Raw genomic sequence first — 16,822 nt, 5'->3', positions numbered from 1 at the left:
GTAAACTACAAGGACTCAAAGTATAGTTTTGTTATTTTAGGAAGCTTCCTTCCCAATTCTGACTTGGCATCCAGTGTCCTCTTTGGATGGTGTGTGCCAGTCTAGCACACTAGCACCTTTTGTTCAGAGCTAAATTGACAGAGATATGCTTAAATAAATTACCATTCCCACTTCAATGGATACCTCAGCAGGAATATGAGATTATAAACTAGTGGAAATATGAAAGGGGGAATCGGTGTGGGTGAAAGGATGGGGTAGAAGGAATATTTTAAATCTTATTAAGACAGGAGTATTGACACCTCAGACTGAATGGAACCTTGTCTTTGAAGCTGCCCTGGGAAAGTTGAAGCTCTCTGGCAAAGAAAATATAAGCTCTAGAATCCAACTGTGGTGAAATTAACAGATAAATGTTTGATCTACCCTGGTGTTTACAAAGAATAGATATTCATGGCTAATGGCAACTCTCTTTCAGGAGGTCACTTCTGAACTCTTCTACCTCCTGGAAAGTGATATTTATCTTAGAGAAGTTTCATCTCTACAGTACCCCACCTGTGTTGTCAATCTGTCAAATTAGGAGTTTCTATTACAGAGGTTCATCAAGAGAAAAAGACAAGGATGATAATACAGCCAGAATAATGTTCATTTACTTATTTTCTCCAGATCCCCAAAGTGCTACATAAATAGGACAAATTAGAGAAAGAATGCTGATGATTCCTATATTAACTGTGCTTGGTTGTAGATGACAGTTTTCTTTGGAGCTCCTTCAAAGACAGAGTATGCAGATTTATCACATCTGGTTGCATTATTTACATCAAATAGTATCATATAATTTTATAGGCATTGTAAGCTCACTTTTGGTATGGCCTAATGCAGCCCGTTTCTTTTCTTTTCTTTTTTTTTTTTTTTTTTTTTTTGCGGTACGCGGGCCTCTCACTGTTGTGGCCTCTCCCGTTGCAGAGCACAGGCTCCGGACGCGCAGGCTCAGCGGCCATGGCTCACGGGCCCAGCCGCTCCGCGGCATGTGGGATCTTCCCGGACCGGGGCACGAACCCGCGTCCCCTGCATCGGCAGGCGGACTCTCAATCACTGCGCCACCAGGGAAGCCCCAGCCCGTTTCTTTGAAGGCAGCGTGAAATGCCAGGGAAGACATTTCAACTCAATGAGGATCAGGACACACAGGAAGAATACAGTTCCTGCCTTGTGTTTAGTGAGGCTAACCTCTGAAGTCCTCACTCTCCCAGAAGTAAGTGCTCCTCTTGGATCTGACTCATAGCAGGGGGTGTTTGGGTCTGGGGGATGATGTCTTTAATTCTCTCAGTGACTGGAGAGCACAACTGAGATTTAGCAGGTAAGGACCAGTGATGCGGAATGTCCTGCAAAACAGGAGGCAGCCCCACAAATGAGGCATTGTTCTGCCTGAAGTGCAAATTACATTCCTCTTGAGGAAAAGACAGCAAGAACCACAAAAACACTCTGTCTACATGTTGTCTCAGTTACCAATTCTGTGTTATAAGCTACGGCAAAACTTAGTAAATTAAAACAACAATGCTGTATTTTTCTCATGAGTCTGTGGGTTGATTGGGCTCAGCTGGGCTGTACTTCTGCTCCAGGTGGTGCAGCTTGAGGCTATTTGTGCAGCTGCATTCATCTGGGAGCTCACCTGGGCTTGGAACATTCAACATGGCCTCCCACTCTCCAGAGTCTTTCTCTTAAGTGACTTCTCCTTATTCTGTAGTCTAGCCCGAGCTTCTTTATGGCCTGGTGGCTGGCTTCCAAGAGATTTTCCAGAAGTGCAAATACGGATGCTACAAGGTCTCTCGTAGGTTAAGCTTGGAAGCCACACACCACTCTGTCTCATTCTACTGGACAGAGCAATTCCCAGGACCAGCCCAGGTTCGAAGGGATAGTAAATAGAAGAAAGGAGCAGCAGTCTCATTGCAACAGCCATGCGGATGGGAGGGTTTGCTGTAGCGTCTTAAGAAATGATCACATTTAATTCTCTGTGAGGTAGGAATTATTATCAATCCCATTTTACAGAAGGTAGAGCTGAGGCTTTCAGAGGTTAAGTGACATGCTCAAGACCATACCACTGGGAAGAAGTGGGGCTCAAAGCCAGGTTGCCTCACCCAAGCTCCTTTTGTCTTCTTATTTTATTTTCTATTTTCTTAATTCAGAAGTTATTTCAGGGTTAGGCAAAATGAATGAAGCTTGTGAATTTGGTGAGTGCTTCCCTATCAGTGGCTGTTGAGTATCTTCTGGACTTTCATCCTAAAATGTCATGCAAATTGCCCACGGCCCCTATGCTGTGGTGTCCCCTCTAAGTCCCAGTTCCTTGGACTGTAGTTGAAACTTTGAACACTCTCCTCTGTTCAAATGATGACATTATTTCCCCTGTCCTGCTTTCAGCTAATACTGAATCAGAAAACAGCTAATAATCTGACTTGAGTGTCACCCAAGTATAGTGATTGCCTCATATTTCCTCCCTACCCAGGATCTGTTTTCCCTCCCGGTAACAGAATCCCAATTTTCCTTGGGGAATCCATTTCTTCCTTCCTTTTATTTCATGTGGTTCACATGGCACTGAATGCAATCCCTACTCTAGGAGTTGGCAGGTGCTGAGGGCTGGCTAATCAGAGGTTTGAATTTCTTTTGTTATAATCATTGGTTCACAGGTGAGCACACGACTTGAGCTAGGTCAATGATAAGCCACTAAAATTAAATTCAGTTCAGGACTTTTGGAAGGAGATATAGAGAAGAAGCATTTTCTTTTCTACTGGGGTTTCTGGGAGGATGAGAGGTAAGCCTAGAGCTGCTGGGAGCCATCTTGTCCCTGCAAGGCATACAGGAGAATAAAGTCAACCAGGAGAGAGAGGGGAGGTGGTGATGAGGGTGAGACAGTCCAACAGCATCATTTGAGGATTCTGGAAAGGGCCAAAGCCAGATTTACCCCTGGATTTTTCAGGATGTTAGCCAATAAATCCCCCTTTTTTTGCTTCAACTAGTTGCAAAAGAGTTTCCTATCAACTGCTATGGAAAGAGTCCTGATTGATAGATCATTTCTGGTGACCAAAAGGACTCTTAGAAAAACACTCCACAATGAATATGCCTATGAAAAAGAAATAACAATTCAGGAATTCCATTGTGATTCAAGTGATGGAGATTCTAAGGTAGTATAATGATAAAACTCCAGGTAAATACAGGCAAGTGTGAAGTGAGATCAGAAATTCTATTCATAAGAAGCAAAATAGGAATAAATGCTATATATTGTATTCCATAGCCAGCTAAGATTATGAATTGTACATTTTGTTTCTAAACGCAAGATTTCTAGTCCATAGCCTTGTACATAGTCATTTCTAAAGCAGTAACAACAACAATACTAAACCCCAACTCATGGAACAGAGAGCCTTTCCCGAAGAGATGGCAGATAGGTTTTTCTGTCATTTGCCAACTCTGATCTTTGCTAGTGCCTCCCTGAGGCACAGGCTGGAGAAGACTTCTGAAGCCTGGTACAGGTGTGGCAAAGGGTGAAGGAGTATAGTGTCTGCTATGGGGGAGGAAGTATACAAGGAAGCAGCATCTAGTTTCTAGTATATGGTGGCGACAAAAGGAAAGAGAGGAGAGCTGCATTTTAATTAAAAACATTTAGGTGATTTTCTTTGTCTAGTTATCTAAGCCTTAGGTCCCAAGGTAGGTTTGGGGGTTACTGTTCACTTGGGTCGTTTAGTAGTGCATATCAAGAGGTTAAATCTACCCAACAGGAAAATATTTTCTGCCATTTTATTTGGTTGGTTTGGGTTAGAGACCGAGTCTCAAGTAACCCTTGGAGGCCTGATATCCTCTTGCCAATTCCTTATCCTCTCCCCTGTGATTGTTAGAGAAGGCAAAGTCACACACCAGCTTGAACTTGTGGGATGTACTGGTGGTATTTGTCAGAACGTCACTGGGATGGTCAGAATAATGCCCTCTTCCTCCCCCGACTCCAGGTCATTCATGTCCTAATCCCTGGGATCTCTGAATGTGTTATGTTACATAGAAAAGGGGAATTAAGGTTACAAATGGAATTCTAATTGCTAATCAAGACCTTTACATAGAGGCACTATCCTGGATCATCTGGCTGGGACCAATGTGATCACAAAGGTCCTTAAGAATGGAGGAGAGGCAGACTAGGAGGTTGGAGTGATGTGATATGAGACACTTGGCCTGCCTTTGCAGCTCTGAAGTTGGAGGAAGGAGGCCATGAGCCCAGAAGCTGACAAAGGCAAGGAAATGGGTTCTCCCTAGAGTCTACAGAAAGGAAGGCAGTCCTGCTGAAACCTTGATTTTCACCCCATAAGACCCGGGTCAGACTTCTAATCTACAGAATGGTAAGATAATAAATTTGTATTGTTTTAAGCCACTAAGTTTATGGTAATTTGTTACGGCAAATAGGAAACCAATACAGATTTCCTTGCAATGAGAGAAAACTCTATTACATGCAGTTAGAGTCATAGAATCAGAGTTGAATGAGATCTTGGAAGTCTTTAGCCTGCCCTTAATGCCTCATCCACAAATCTCCTCTACCATATACTTGATAAATGGTCTTCCAGGCTGTGTGAACCTATCAACAATGGGAATTGCCAATGTCCAGAGGTGGTTTCTACCATTTTTGGATGGTTTGAACTGTCAAAGTTCTTCCACACTGCAAAAGCAGAAATGAGATTTCCTGTAGCATTGCTTCTTTGGTTTTGGCTTTGTTTTCTAGAGTTGCACAGTAACTTTTCAAGTATCTTGTTCGTAAAAGATAGTCCTTTAAGTATTCGGTGATTTAACCATGATTCCTTAAAGTGTTCCCTTTTCCTGACTGAATATCCTCATGCTTCTCTTATGGATTCCACAGCACACATTCCCCAGTGACTAGAACTACAGCCAACACTACAGATGTGGTTTGATCAACAGAGAGTCCGCAGAGGCTTAATTATCTTCTTTGTTCCGGATATCACACCTCCATGTGGCATTTGCTCTAGCAGGGGCATCTCTACCACACGCCCGCCCCATGCTGGGTGATTAGCTCTTTCTCCTGCCGTAACGTACACTCTCCTTTCCCTTCTCCAAAGCTCTGAGTGGTCTGCTTTACACCTAATGGATCCCTGATACATTTATTCTTGAAACATGCCATGGTTTCCATATCCTTCATCTTCCTGGGCTCATTCCTTGTATGACCTGTGCTTGGGTGTGAAGTGGAAGAGGAACTGAAACTGATTCCATAACGTAGAGGAAAGAGCAGGGACTGTGTCATCAGAAACTTGGGTTCAAATCCTGACTTTTTGTTTTCCTGACTCTGAGCTGTGGACAAGTTTCTTAGCCTCTCATGAGCCTCAGTCTTCTCATCTGGAAAAAGGTGAAGGATAATTCTTACCTGAGGGCTGTGACAAGGTTAAACGAGAGTGCCGTGAAATGTGCTAAATACAGTCCTTGGCATAATTTACTGGCTCTTCTCTCCAGCTTCTCCCACTACCTCCCACTTTGTTCCTCCTTTACCTTATACAATGAGAGAATAGTAAATTCTGAGCCACATGGGCTCAGCCAGGAGAGTTCAGGATGATCATTACTGTGGGCTGGACCAATAGCAGACTTATGGATGTCAAGGCTTGGACTCAACCTTGTAGGTTGGGTGGGAGTGGGCTGAATACAGGGATGAGTAGGAAGGTTTGTTCTCTGACTTTGAAAGTGCTGTTCATTTTTAAGCCTTCTGGAGATGAAGACAAAGCTGCTAGCATTCTATGTAGGAAGGAACATTTTGTTTCTAACTCATTCGTTTTGAAATCTAGCTTAAAGGAGTTGGGACATGATTTGACTGCTGTGATGAGACAAACATGAAACAACGAAAAGACAAATAAACAGGCTAAGGTTGGAATTGCCTAGGTTCTGAGCAGGGACTCCACTGAGTATTTGCAAGCTAGAAGAGTTCATTTTGTTTCCTTAGGGCAACTTTTTTTTTTTTTTAAACTTAGCAGTCCTGGTTTGGGTAATGAAGACCAGACCACTGATGCTACCGTGTCACCACGATGATGGAAAATCAGATTCAGGATGGCCAGGAAAAATGGAAAAGTTTTACGCTATTGAGAGGAGCTAGACTCTCTAGGCCTATCAATGTTTAGTTTCTAAGTTTTCCCAGAATTCGTCCTTTTTATATGGCTTGGCAAGCAATTATTTTATTTTTTCTTATGAAATCGTAATCTGGGACATCATTTTGGAAGGCTTGCCAGTAGCTATTCTTTGGTCTGCTCTGCCTCCGCTAGTTTTATTTTTAACCCTCTCGATTATTTCTAAACCCCTTAATCATAAAAGCTCATTTTCTTTTATTAGGAGGGATTTATTCACAAGGCTAACTCAGACGTACATGGCATCTTTTAATATACATTGCTGAGTGCTGACATGGTCCTGCAAGCATTCAGAAACGCTTCTGATACAAGATACACAAACTATATGGAAAAATAAAGAAGCTCATACCTAAGCTCATAACTTGAATCAGTTCAGTTTTATATGTGCTGAAGAAATTATTTTGACAATAATAATAAACTCAGCAGCAATGGGACTGACAACAATGACCTCTTACTAGGTGCCAGGTGACAGGTTAGGTGTTAAAGATGAAACAAGAAACATCTCTGATCTAGGAGGGATCCCTGACCTCAGAAAATTACGTTACCATATGGAAGTTCCCTCCAACACCACTAGTAAATAGAAAATAAATGAAGTAATTGCAAACTGTATAAATATTATGATGAGAGCAAAAATGAAGAAGAGATTGAAATTAATGAATTTCAATTGAAATTGAAATTAATGAATTTGAAATTAATTTAATGAATTCATTAAATTAATGAATTTAATAATAAACTCATGTGTTGAGTTTATAAACTTTAATAATAAACTCATGTGTTGAAACCTAATCGCCAATGTAATGGTAATGGTATTTGGAATGGGGCCTTTGGCAGGTGGTTAGGCCATGAGGGCAGAGCTCTCACAAATGGCGTTAGTGCCCTTATAAAAGAGACCCTGGTGAGCTCACTCACCCCTCCCAACATGTGAGGGCACAGCCAGAAGACAGCCATCTAAGAACCGGGAAGTGGGTTTTCATTAGATGCCAAAGCTGGCACCTTGATCTTGGACTTCCCAGCCTCCAGAACTGCGAGAAAAAAATTTCTGTTGTTTGTAAGGCACCCAGTCTATGGCACTTTGTTATAGCAGGCCAAACAGACTAAAATAGGCTGTGATGGGGACACCCACTTGTAACAAGGTGGACAAGGAAAGCTTCGCTGAAGATTAACATTTAAGCTAAAACCTACAGAGAAGAAGGAGTTTATCTTTCAAAGTGTGAGTAGAAGAATACTCAGGACAGAGAAAATAGCATGTCCAAAGGTCCTGAGGCAGGAAACAACTTGGCATATTCCACAAACTGAGAGAAGACCTAGGGGCCTGGAGCACATTGAGTGAGGAAGGAAAAAAATTAGGTTGGAGAGATTTCATCAGATCAATGATATTTGAACTGATCCCACCCCAATAACAAACGCTGCTTCACTTTCCTCCCATCCATCTGACACTTCCAAGTTTTCCCCAACCCTTGCCAAGCCAGGGGAGTAAAAGAATCAGCCCATTGCGAATACTGTCAGTTTGCCTGGCTTCTGTCTCTGCTACCCAGCCTTGAGGCTGTGGAACATTCATAAACTCAATTTCATCTCAAAACCTTAGACAAACCTTGACTTCTGGTAGCAGCATTTTAAGGAGTAATTGCCCAGGACTCTGGCACTCAGTCTCATATGTCTATCGATGGTCTAGCTCTGGTTTTGTGCCTTTTCTGATAAATAGCTTCTGCCTCTTCTTGAAGATCTCGTCCCAAACAATTCTTGTCAGTGAATTCATTCATTCAAGTCATTTATTCGGTGTTTATTGAGGGGCCTACTTTAGGCAAGGCACTGCCTTCGGCCCTGGGGATATAAAGATAAATCAGATGCCTCGCTCCTCTGGGTCCTGGCAGGGTAGCAGAGAGGCAGGCGATGTGGTGAGTGCAGGGGCAGGGAGCACAGTCTGTGGGGTTCAGAGAGGGCTTCCTGTAAGAGGGGCAAAGATAAGCAAATTTAGCCAAGCACAGGGACAGGGTGAGAGGAGCAGAGTAGACAGTGGGGTAGAGCCTTCCCGGCAGAAGAGATGGCAGGAACCGAGAAGACCAGAAACAGCGAGGTGTGATGAACTCTCAGTGGCAAGCAGACCCCTGCCACGTGTCTGTGATGCCAGGGTTGGGACTTATGTTGCCCGCCACCAAGGTCCCAGTTGTGCACCTGAACTCAGATCTACGGACCTGTGCAGACTTGGTGCCCTTCAGAACCTGCTCTGGGATCCCCCTTTGTCATCTTCTGCCCATTTCTTGGGGCACAGTGGCCTGTCATCTGCTGTGTTCTGATACTGCAGTGATCTCCCTCCCTGCACTCATGCGGAAACCTCCTGACTCCTGGGGTGTCCTAGCCTCTTCTTGCTATTATTAGGTCACCTGGGAGTTGAGTCAGAGGGGCTGTGACTCTGATTGCACCCCAGAAGACATTTTTCTTGGCTTCTTTGGGTGGGAAGAGGGTTCTTGGCTTTCTGTTTAGAGGGTTTCCACTGACCTCCTCTGGTCTCTGCTCTGGGGCAGGGTTGTCATCCTTTTAGAGTGACAAGGACTAGAGGAAAGAAAGGTAAGGAGAACATAGGCAGTTTGGCAGTGACAGAGACCATCTCTGCCTTTAGAACAAGAAAGGGTTATTGTGAGTAGCTCAGGAAGGAAACCAAAAGACCAGGATTAAACTAACAGTGCCACTTACCCCTGGGTGTGCTCCACTCAAAACAAACAAACAAAATAACCACTGGGACATGCCCAGCAGAGGATGGAAAACTTGGGGACAACTCTGTAGCAATTGACTGGCACATTTTTCTTCCCAGAAAGGCCCAGGCAAGAGGTCCTGGAGAGAAAGTTCTGGAATAATCACTCTGAAGGCAACACAGCAGCGAGAAGGGAGTAGGACCTCTTGAGCAAAGTAGACTTTCAGGCAGATTTGAGTGACAACAGATGCTTTTGCCTTCCTCATCCATTCATTTGTTCCTTCATTAGTCTATTTAACAAGATGCATTCATTAACTTTTGTGCTGGGCACTGTACTAGGTTTGGGGAATATATCTGTTAGAGTAAGAATAAGTTTCTTTTTTAAAAAAAATTTTGCTTATTTTTTATTGAAGTATAGTTGCTGTACAATATCATATGTTACAGGTGTACAAATAGTGATCCACAATTTTTTTTTTTTTTTTTTTTTTTTGCTGTACGCGGGCCTCTCACTGTTGCGGCCTCTCCCGTTGCGGAGCACAGGCTCCGGACGTGCAGGCTCAGCGGCCATGGCTCACGGGCCCAGCCGCTCCGCGGCATGTGGGATCTTCCCGGACCGGGGCACGAACCTGCGTCCCCTGCATCGGCAGGCGGACTCTCAACCACTGCGCCACCAGGGAAGCCCGTGATCCACAATTTTTAAAGGTTATATTCCATTTATAGTTGTAAAATATTGGCTATATTCCCCATGTTGTACAACATATCCCTGTAGCTTATTTTATACCTAATAGTTTGTACCTCTTATTCCCCTTTCCCTATATTGCCCCTCCCCCTTCCCTCTCCCCAGGGGTAACTACTAGTTTGTTCTCTATATCTGTGAGTCTGTAAGAGCAAGTTTCTTGACCTCATAGCGCTGATAGATTGAATGGTGTGTGTGTGCGCGTGCGCATGTGTGCACGTGATTAGAGAAACGCATATTTAAAAACATATATATATGTGTATAAAATGTGATAAATAGCACAAACGAGCCATACAGTGTTCCTTGGGTGCACATAGCTTGGGCAACCGATCTCCCTTAGGGGTCCAGGAAAGCTTCCTGGAACACATCATTTTAAGCTGAGTCCAGATAGCAAGGTAGGGTGGGGAAGAACGGGCGGGGAGAGTGTTCTAAACATCAGCAGCAGTGTGTGCAAAGGCCTGCACGTGAAGCCATGTGATTCTTCAAGGTCATCCAGGCATTATGATTTCTAATAAGGGAAGTGATGCTCAGCTGTTGTTTACCACCTCTGAGGATTGGATGAACAAGCTGTTAGAGAGCCTCAGGTTGGGGTAGGAAGCACTCTGGTGCCCCCATTGAAGCCCCTCAGACCCCACTGATCTTAGCCTCAGCTGTGGAAGCTGGTTCCACGGAGCGCACATCACTGGACGGTGTGTGTGTGTGTGTGTGCGCGCGCGCACCTAGAATCCCGCCTGGAGCTCTCACCCTGGGTTTCTCCTCATCCCACCCAGATCCTCTCCAACTGCAGCAGGATCTTGCTAGAGTAAGTGCCCCTGGGCTAAACTCCAGCCAATGGGGACTGGAGTGATGGATAAATTGCTCTGCCATCTTTCAGGTGAGCCCTTCTGGGAGGCGTTCTGTACTCTTTTCAGGGATCCTGGTGCAAGTGAGCCCCAGTCGCTCACAGCAGAGACCTTGGTAATGAACCTTTGCATTGGCTTCCCCTCCTTTTCTGACTCTCCCAATCCCTCTCTCTCGCTCCCTGAGATCACATGCCAAATAAGCCACCTGTGCACCAGTCCCCAGCTCAGGGGTGCCCAAATTTAGTAAGTTTGCCACCTAAAGTCAAGAGAAACTTGCCTTAACTTTTAATTGGGTCCTTCTTTATCAAGTGCTGCATCTTAATTGTGTTCCTCAAGCACCTGTGTTGCCACCTTCTCTAAGGAATGCTCTGCCCATCCCCCCCATTTTTGCAAGTGGGTGAAGCTAAGGCTCAGCGCACTTCAAGTAAAGCCCAGGATTAAAGCTCAGGATTTCTGATTTCAAATGAAATACCTTCTGGACTGCTCTATTTGGGGACATCATACTTCTTCTCAGGGGAGTGACCGTTCTGTATACCTGCTCCCTGAGTTGTATTCTACCTCTTTCGTCAGAATTCATCCCCTCAAAGGAATAGTCCAGTCAAATGTGAAGCGTTTGAAAATGCTACCTGGCCCTCGCTCATGATGTTTTGGAATTACTGATGCACGAAAAACCACACCACTATGTTTTAGGGAACTCAAAACAAGAGAATCCAGAAATCATTTTGTTTCAGAGATACCAGCTTCCATCCCCAATTCCATGTCCTGAGACACAAGGTCATTGACTGCCATCCCATACTAAGACTCAGCAGTGCGGTGACACATTTAATACACCAGTTCCAGTTTAGAAGGATGCTCTAGGTTTCAGATGGGGTCTTGCCGTTCATATTTTGCAGGGGAAATGCTGTAGTTTCCACAATGTCGAAAACATGCTAACCTTTCTGGGCTGATTGAAGTTTGACTGGTCTGAGTGGTCCAGCTTCTTGTAAATTCTCATCAGCAGTATTACAATGAGATACTCCGGGTCTGCTCTCTCCTTTCTCAAGTCTGCTTTAAACGCTTGGTTTAGGCTTCCCTGGTGGCGCAGTGGTTGAGAGTCCGCCTGCCGATGCAGGGGACGCGGGTTCGTGCCCCGGTCCGGGAAGATCCCACATGCCGCGGAGCGGCTGGGCCCGTGAGCCATGGCCGCTGAGCCTGCGCATCCGGAGCCTGCGCTCCGCAATGGGAGAGGCCACAGCAGTGAGAGGCCCGCGTACCGCAAAAAAAAAAAAAAAAAAAAAAAAAAAAAAAATGCTTGGTTTATACTGAAGGAAAAGAAAATCCCCTGACCTAACTAGGATATCAGAAAGAAGAAAATAGAATTTTTGGCTCTTGGGCCATTCCAGTTTGTCATTTTGTGAAATTAGTGACAGATGGGTGCTGTCTGTGTGTTGTGGGAAATTCTGTCCTACATTCCAGCCGATGCTGGAAGTTTTGGAAGAGGACAGAGAGGGGAAGGAGAAAGCTATTTGGATGAGGCACAATATATGCTAATTCTGTGACAAAAATAGCAACAAATCTGCAAACATTAATTTTCGGCAAGTCTCATTCTCAGCCTGTGTTCTTTCCTTTTTCCAGATTTCACAGTAGAAAATGAATTTAAACTGGTTGTTAATGGACGAGGATTCAGAGGTCATCTGGCTTGTCTCTTACTGCAGAATATCAGCTTATTATAAGTTCTAGGAGGTAGAAAGGACCACTGACGGTCGAATAACCAACCGATATTTAAGGCAGATCTTAACTAATCTGATCCGATTGTTGTTCCAAAGACTCAAGTAGGTGGCAGTATGTGGGAAAGGGGCTGTTGTGTGGAAAGAGTTGGGGTTTAGAGAAGAATAGGGGCTCTACTGCAGGGTTTCCATAACCTAGTGGATCTCTCTACAAATAATCCCATCCCTTCTTACAGGCATCCTGAGACTTCTGGGATCATGTTCTGGGGCTGGGGTGAAAGGGATCAGATGGCTCGATATGTTGGAGTGAGGAAAGATACAGATAGTGAAGTGTTGTAGGGGAACTGGCAAGGTAGTGACGAGGCTCAAGGAGCATGGGTTTAGGTAGAGGCAAATAAAAAGGACCCGAGTACGAAATGCTGAGGATTCAGGAGCCTTGAAGTCACCGAGGCAGGGTCTGGGATGGCCCTGGCATGGTCCCTGCCAGGTACAAGGCAGTTAGATGTCTGATTTACAGAGGAAGGAAAGGGGATAAAAACAAATCAAGGTCTGAGGAGTCTCTGCTAGTATTGCCTGAAAGAAAGTGAAGGGAAATCTTCGCAGGAAAAGACAGAGAGTCAGTATAAGGTCAAATTACAGAGAGAATGAGTCAATCTTCATGGAAGGGAAGTGGAAAGTGGCTATGTTTCCTTGGTCCAACATTTTTTGAGCCTCAGTTCCTCATTTGTGAAATAGACACACAAATTCTTCCTACATCCCATATTGGGAATGAAAATCAAATGCGATCACTTTTGTAAACAATAAAAAAAGATGGTTATACGAAGTTAGACGATGTTCTATCATAGGGCTAATAGGCAGGGGGAAAGGAGGCATTCCTATGGTGAACCACACACTTTATTGGCTAGGGGATGGACTCCCCACCCCACAATAGATCCTAAAGGGGGCTTCTCATCTATTCTGTAGTTCTGAACATAGAATTCTTTTTACTATTGAAATTTTTGCTAGTTCGCATTCATTTTCATAAATATCCTATTATAAAGTTAAAAAAAGAACTTTCCAAGGATGGAACTTTCAGAATGGGGTTAAAAGCTATTGGCCCTTTGCCCAGGAAAATATCTGGACAGGATAGTCTCTTCTTCCATCACTGATGCTTAGATTGGGCAAAACCAGGCAAGCAGACTCCTTTGCAGAATTCTGTCTGACTGCCCCGAGCACGGTGTGTGCCGAGCAGGCCAAGAAGTGAACAGTCTGGGGTAGGCAGGGTTTGCTCGGATCCACCCTTCCAGGAAGAGAATAAAATGGAAGACAAGTGAATTCTTAGTAATTGTTGTGAAACTCCTGCTTCCCTCCTAGGCTACTTGGGAAGGGCCTGACCACTAGCGGGGAACCACCATGATAAATCACACAGCCTTGAATGATTTGGGAGTTCTTTGAAAAGGACCACTTATATGTGAAAAGAAGTCTTCCTTAGTGGGCTGATTGGAAATAATAGCAGCATGTCATTCTTTCATGATGTCTCCCTTGAAATATTTCCCCACTCTTTAATTGAGGGATTCGCAGTAGAAAGCAGTTAAAATAAAGGTTTGGTTTTGATCTATAATTCAAGCTCAGAAGGGATCCTCATGGTACCTAAGAAGCCATGTAAGTAGCTGGGTCATGTCTGCCCTTCCCAATTTCATCTAGTCTCTATAAAATAATAGGTTTTCTGGAAATTGGTCATTAGGAATCAAAAAGGTTCAAATACAACATCGCTCCTTTCATAGATCTGTTTTTTAGTCACAGCTCTTCTGACACCAAATGTATGGGTTTTTCCACACCATGCAATTCTCCAGTTCTCTGCAGATACCAACTAGGTACCCTAAAATTTACTAATTCCGACACTAATTACCTGGAGTTAGCACAGACCCCATAGGTTAAGGGCTCAGTCGCACGAGACTGCTTCCCACTTCAGATTCCAATCATAGGTCCCCAGTTTACCCAGACTTCTGTCTAACTTGGCTAAAAATTGGGGGTTTCCATGACCCCCACCTCAGATTTGGTAATTTGCTATAATGGCTCATAAAACTCAGGGAAACACTTTCCTTACTATTACTGGTCTATTATAAAGGGTATTATAAAGATACAGATAAACAGCCAGATGAAGAGGTACACAGAGAGAGGTCCAGAGGTGTCCCGAGTTCAGGAGCTTCTATCCCTTTGGAGTTTGGGATGCACCCCCCTCCCAGCACATGGATGTGTTCACCAGCTCGAAAACTCTCTGAACCCTGTTTAGGGTTTTTACGGAGGTTTCATTATGTAGGCACGAATCATCAAATCATCGTCCATTGGTGGTTAAGTCAATCTCCAGCCCCTCTCCCCTCCCCAGAGGTTGGGGAGTTGGGCTAAAAGTTCCAACCCTCTAACCACATGGTTGGTTCATCTGGCAACCAGCCCCCATCCTGAAGCCATATAGGGATCCATGAAGAATCACCTCATTAGCATAAACTCAGGTATGGTTGGGAGGAGCTTATTGTAAATAACAACAGACACTCCTCAGGAAATGACAGAGGTTTTAAGAGCTCTGTGTCAGGAATCGGGAATGAAGATCAAATACATATTTCTTATTATATAACATCGTGTTTCCTTACTTAAAAAGTAATTTGTTAGTATATAATTGTTAGTAAAGATATTGAAAATCTATGCTAAAATTTATTATATATTTTAAAAGGTAATTTACCACTAGTCATTAAGATCTTATTAAGAATTATTTAGTTATATTGTCTTGGAAGGAAAAGAAACCTGAGAGTATGATGAGGCAGACTTGTGAGGAAAGGTTCTGAACTTAGCTGGAGACTTCACACTGGATCTCCTGCTAAGTGAATTGGTGGAGAGACTTCATTGATCACTGGTTGATCAATATGCTAGTCACGGAGTGGGTGAGAGTTTGAGGGTAAGAGGGTAAGATGCATGGGTATTAAGACAAATATGATATGGTTTCTGACTTTAACATGCTCCCCATCCAGTAGGAGAGCTAGACATATAAAACTATACTTAATAATTTAATTTTATTTTAAGCAGATAGTTTCAATATAATGTGACACAACGGGGAAACAGATAGACACCGAGTGCTATAGGAACTAAAGGGAAGTCGCTCAACCCAGTCTGTGAGTTGGATAGAGTCATGGAAGGCTTACTGTATAGATGAGCCTGACCTGAGTTTTTACTTGTTTCTTTTTTAAAGCAGAGTTTATCGAGATAGCATTTACACACAGTAAAAGTTATCCCTTTTAGGTGTACAATTTTATGAATTTTAACAATTGCACGTCGCCGCATAGCCACCACCCCAATGAAGAGATAGGATATTTCCATCCCCTTAAAATGTTCCCTTAAGCCCTTTTGTAGTCAACCTCTTTCCTCCATACTGAGCCCCTGGCAATCCCTGATCCGATTTCTAAACCTGTAGTTTTGCCTTTTCCAGAATGTCCTGTAAAGGGAATCATAGAATATGTAGCCTTTTGTGTCTAGCCTCTTTTATTCACCATAAGTGCTTTTGAGATTTATCCATGTTGTTGCACGTGTCATGTTTATTGCTGAGTAATATTCCATTGTATGCACGTACCCCAGTTTGTTTATCCATTCATCAGTTGAGGGACATTTGGATTGTTTCTGGTTTTTGGCAATTATAAATAAAGCTCCTAGAAACATTTGTGTCCAGGTCTTTGGGTGGACACATGCTTTCATTTCTCTTGGATAAATGCTTAGGAGTGAGATTGCTGGGTCATATATTAAGATTTCTGGGTCATATATATACTCATATATTAAGTATATGTTTATAAGAAATAAACATATACTTGTTTCCACCGGCAATGCATGAGAGCTCCAGTGTATAACAAGAGGGTCTTTATTGTGGTACAAAGAGGAGAGGTAGGGAAGACATCTTTGGCCTCGTGCCATTCAGGCTGAGACGTGAAAGAGACTAGGAATTTTTCAGGCAAACAGCCTGGGGGACAGCATTCCTGGCAGCAAAAAGTCAGCAAAGAGGCTTTTAAAAATAAGGATACAAAATGTCCATTGTACCTGACATGAGGAAGATTCTGAGTGATATTTGCAAGAGCAGTTTCAGTGGAGTGGAAGCAAATTTGCCAGTGTTTTAAGACTGAATAGGAAGTGGAGGGAGGGGTCTAGAGCCTCCTAAAAATTGTTAGCGCTGAGTGAGAGGAGAAAGAGAGGGTGGGAGCTAGAGGTGGTCCACAGGGTCCAGGAAGGTTGTTAAGGCTGGGAGGGACCAGAGCAGGATGAGGAAGAGGGTATAGATGCAGACAAGGAAGGTGGCAAAGAAGGGACTTGGCTCAGAGGCGAGTGGAGGAACGAAAATCAGGCAGCCTTTGACCTGGTTGTGTGACGTTGCCTTCTTGGCATTGCAGGGAAGAAAGGCAGGTGTGGAGACAGCAGGAAGCTGAGGGAGTCACGTCTGACCTACCTCCTACGTTATTATGAAAACTGAAGAAGACACCATAGAAAAGAAAGTGGATTCCAGATAAATAATTTAGAAGTTCAGTCTAGGCTTCCCCCCAAAAGGCAGATTCATAGAACTACATAATAGTTTTATATTAAAAAATGAGTACAGGTTTGGGTAAATATCATATAAATACAGTGAAGTATATAAAAATCACTCACAATCCTAAAATACATTATTATATTTTGTTGGATTTCCTTCCAATCATTTACTT

This window comes from Stenella coeruleoalba, assembly GCF_951394435.1.
Source record: "Stenella coeruleoalba genome assembly, chromosome: 4".
NCBI lineage: Eukaryota > Metazoa > Chordata > Mammalia > Artiodactyla > Delphinidae > Stenella > Stenella coeruleoalba.
The sequence above is the reverse complement of the archived record's forward strand: the minus strand, read 5'-3'. Positions refer to the sequence as shown.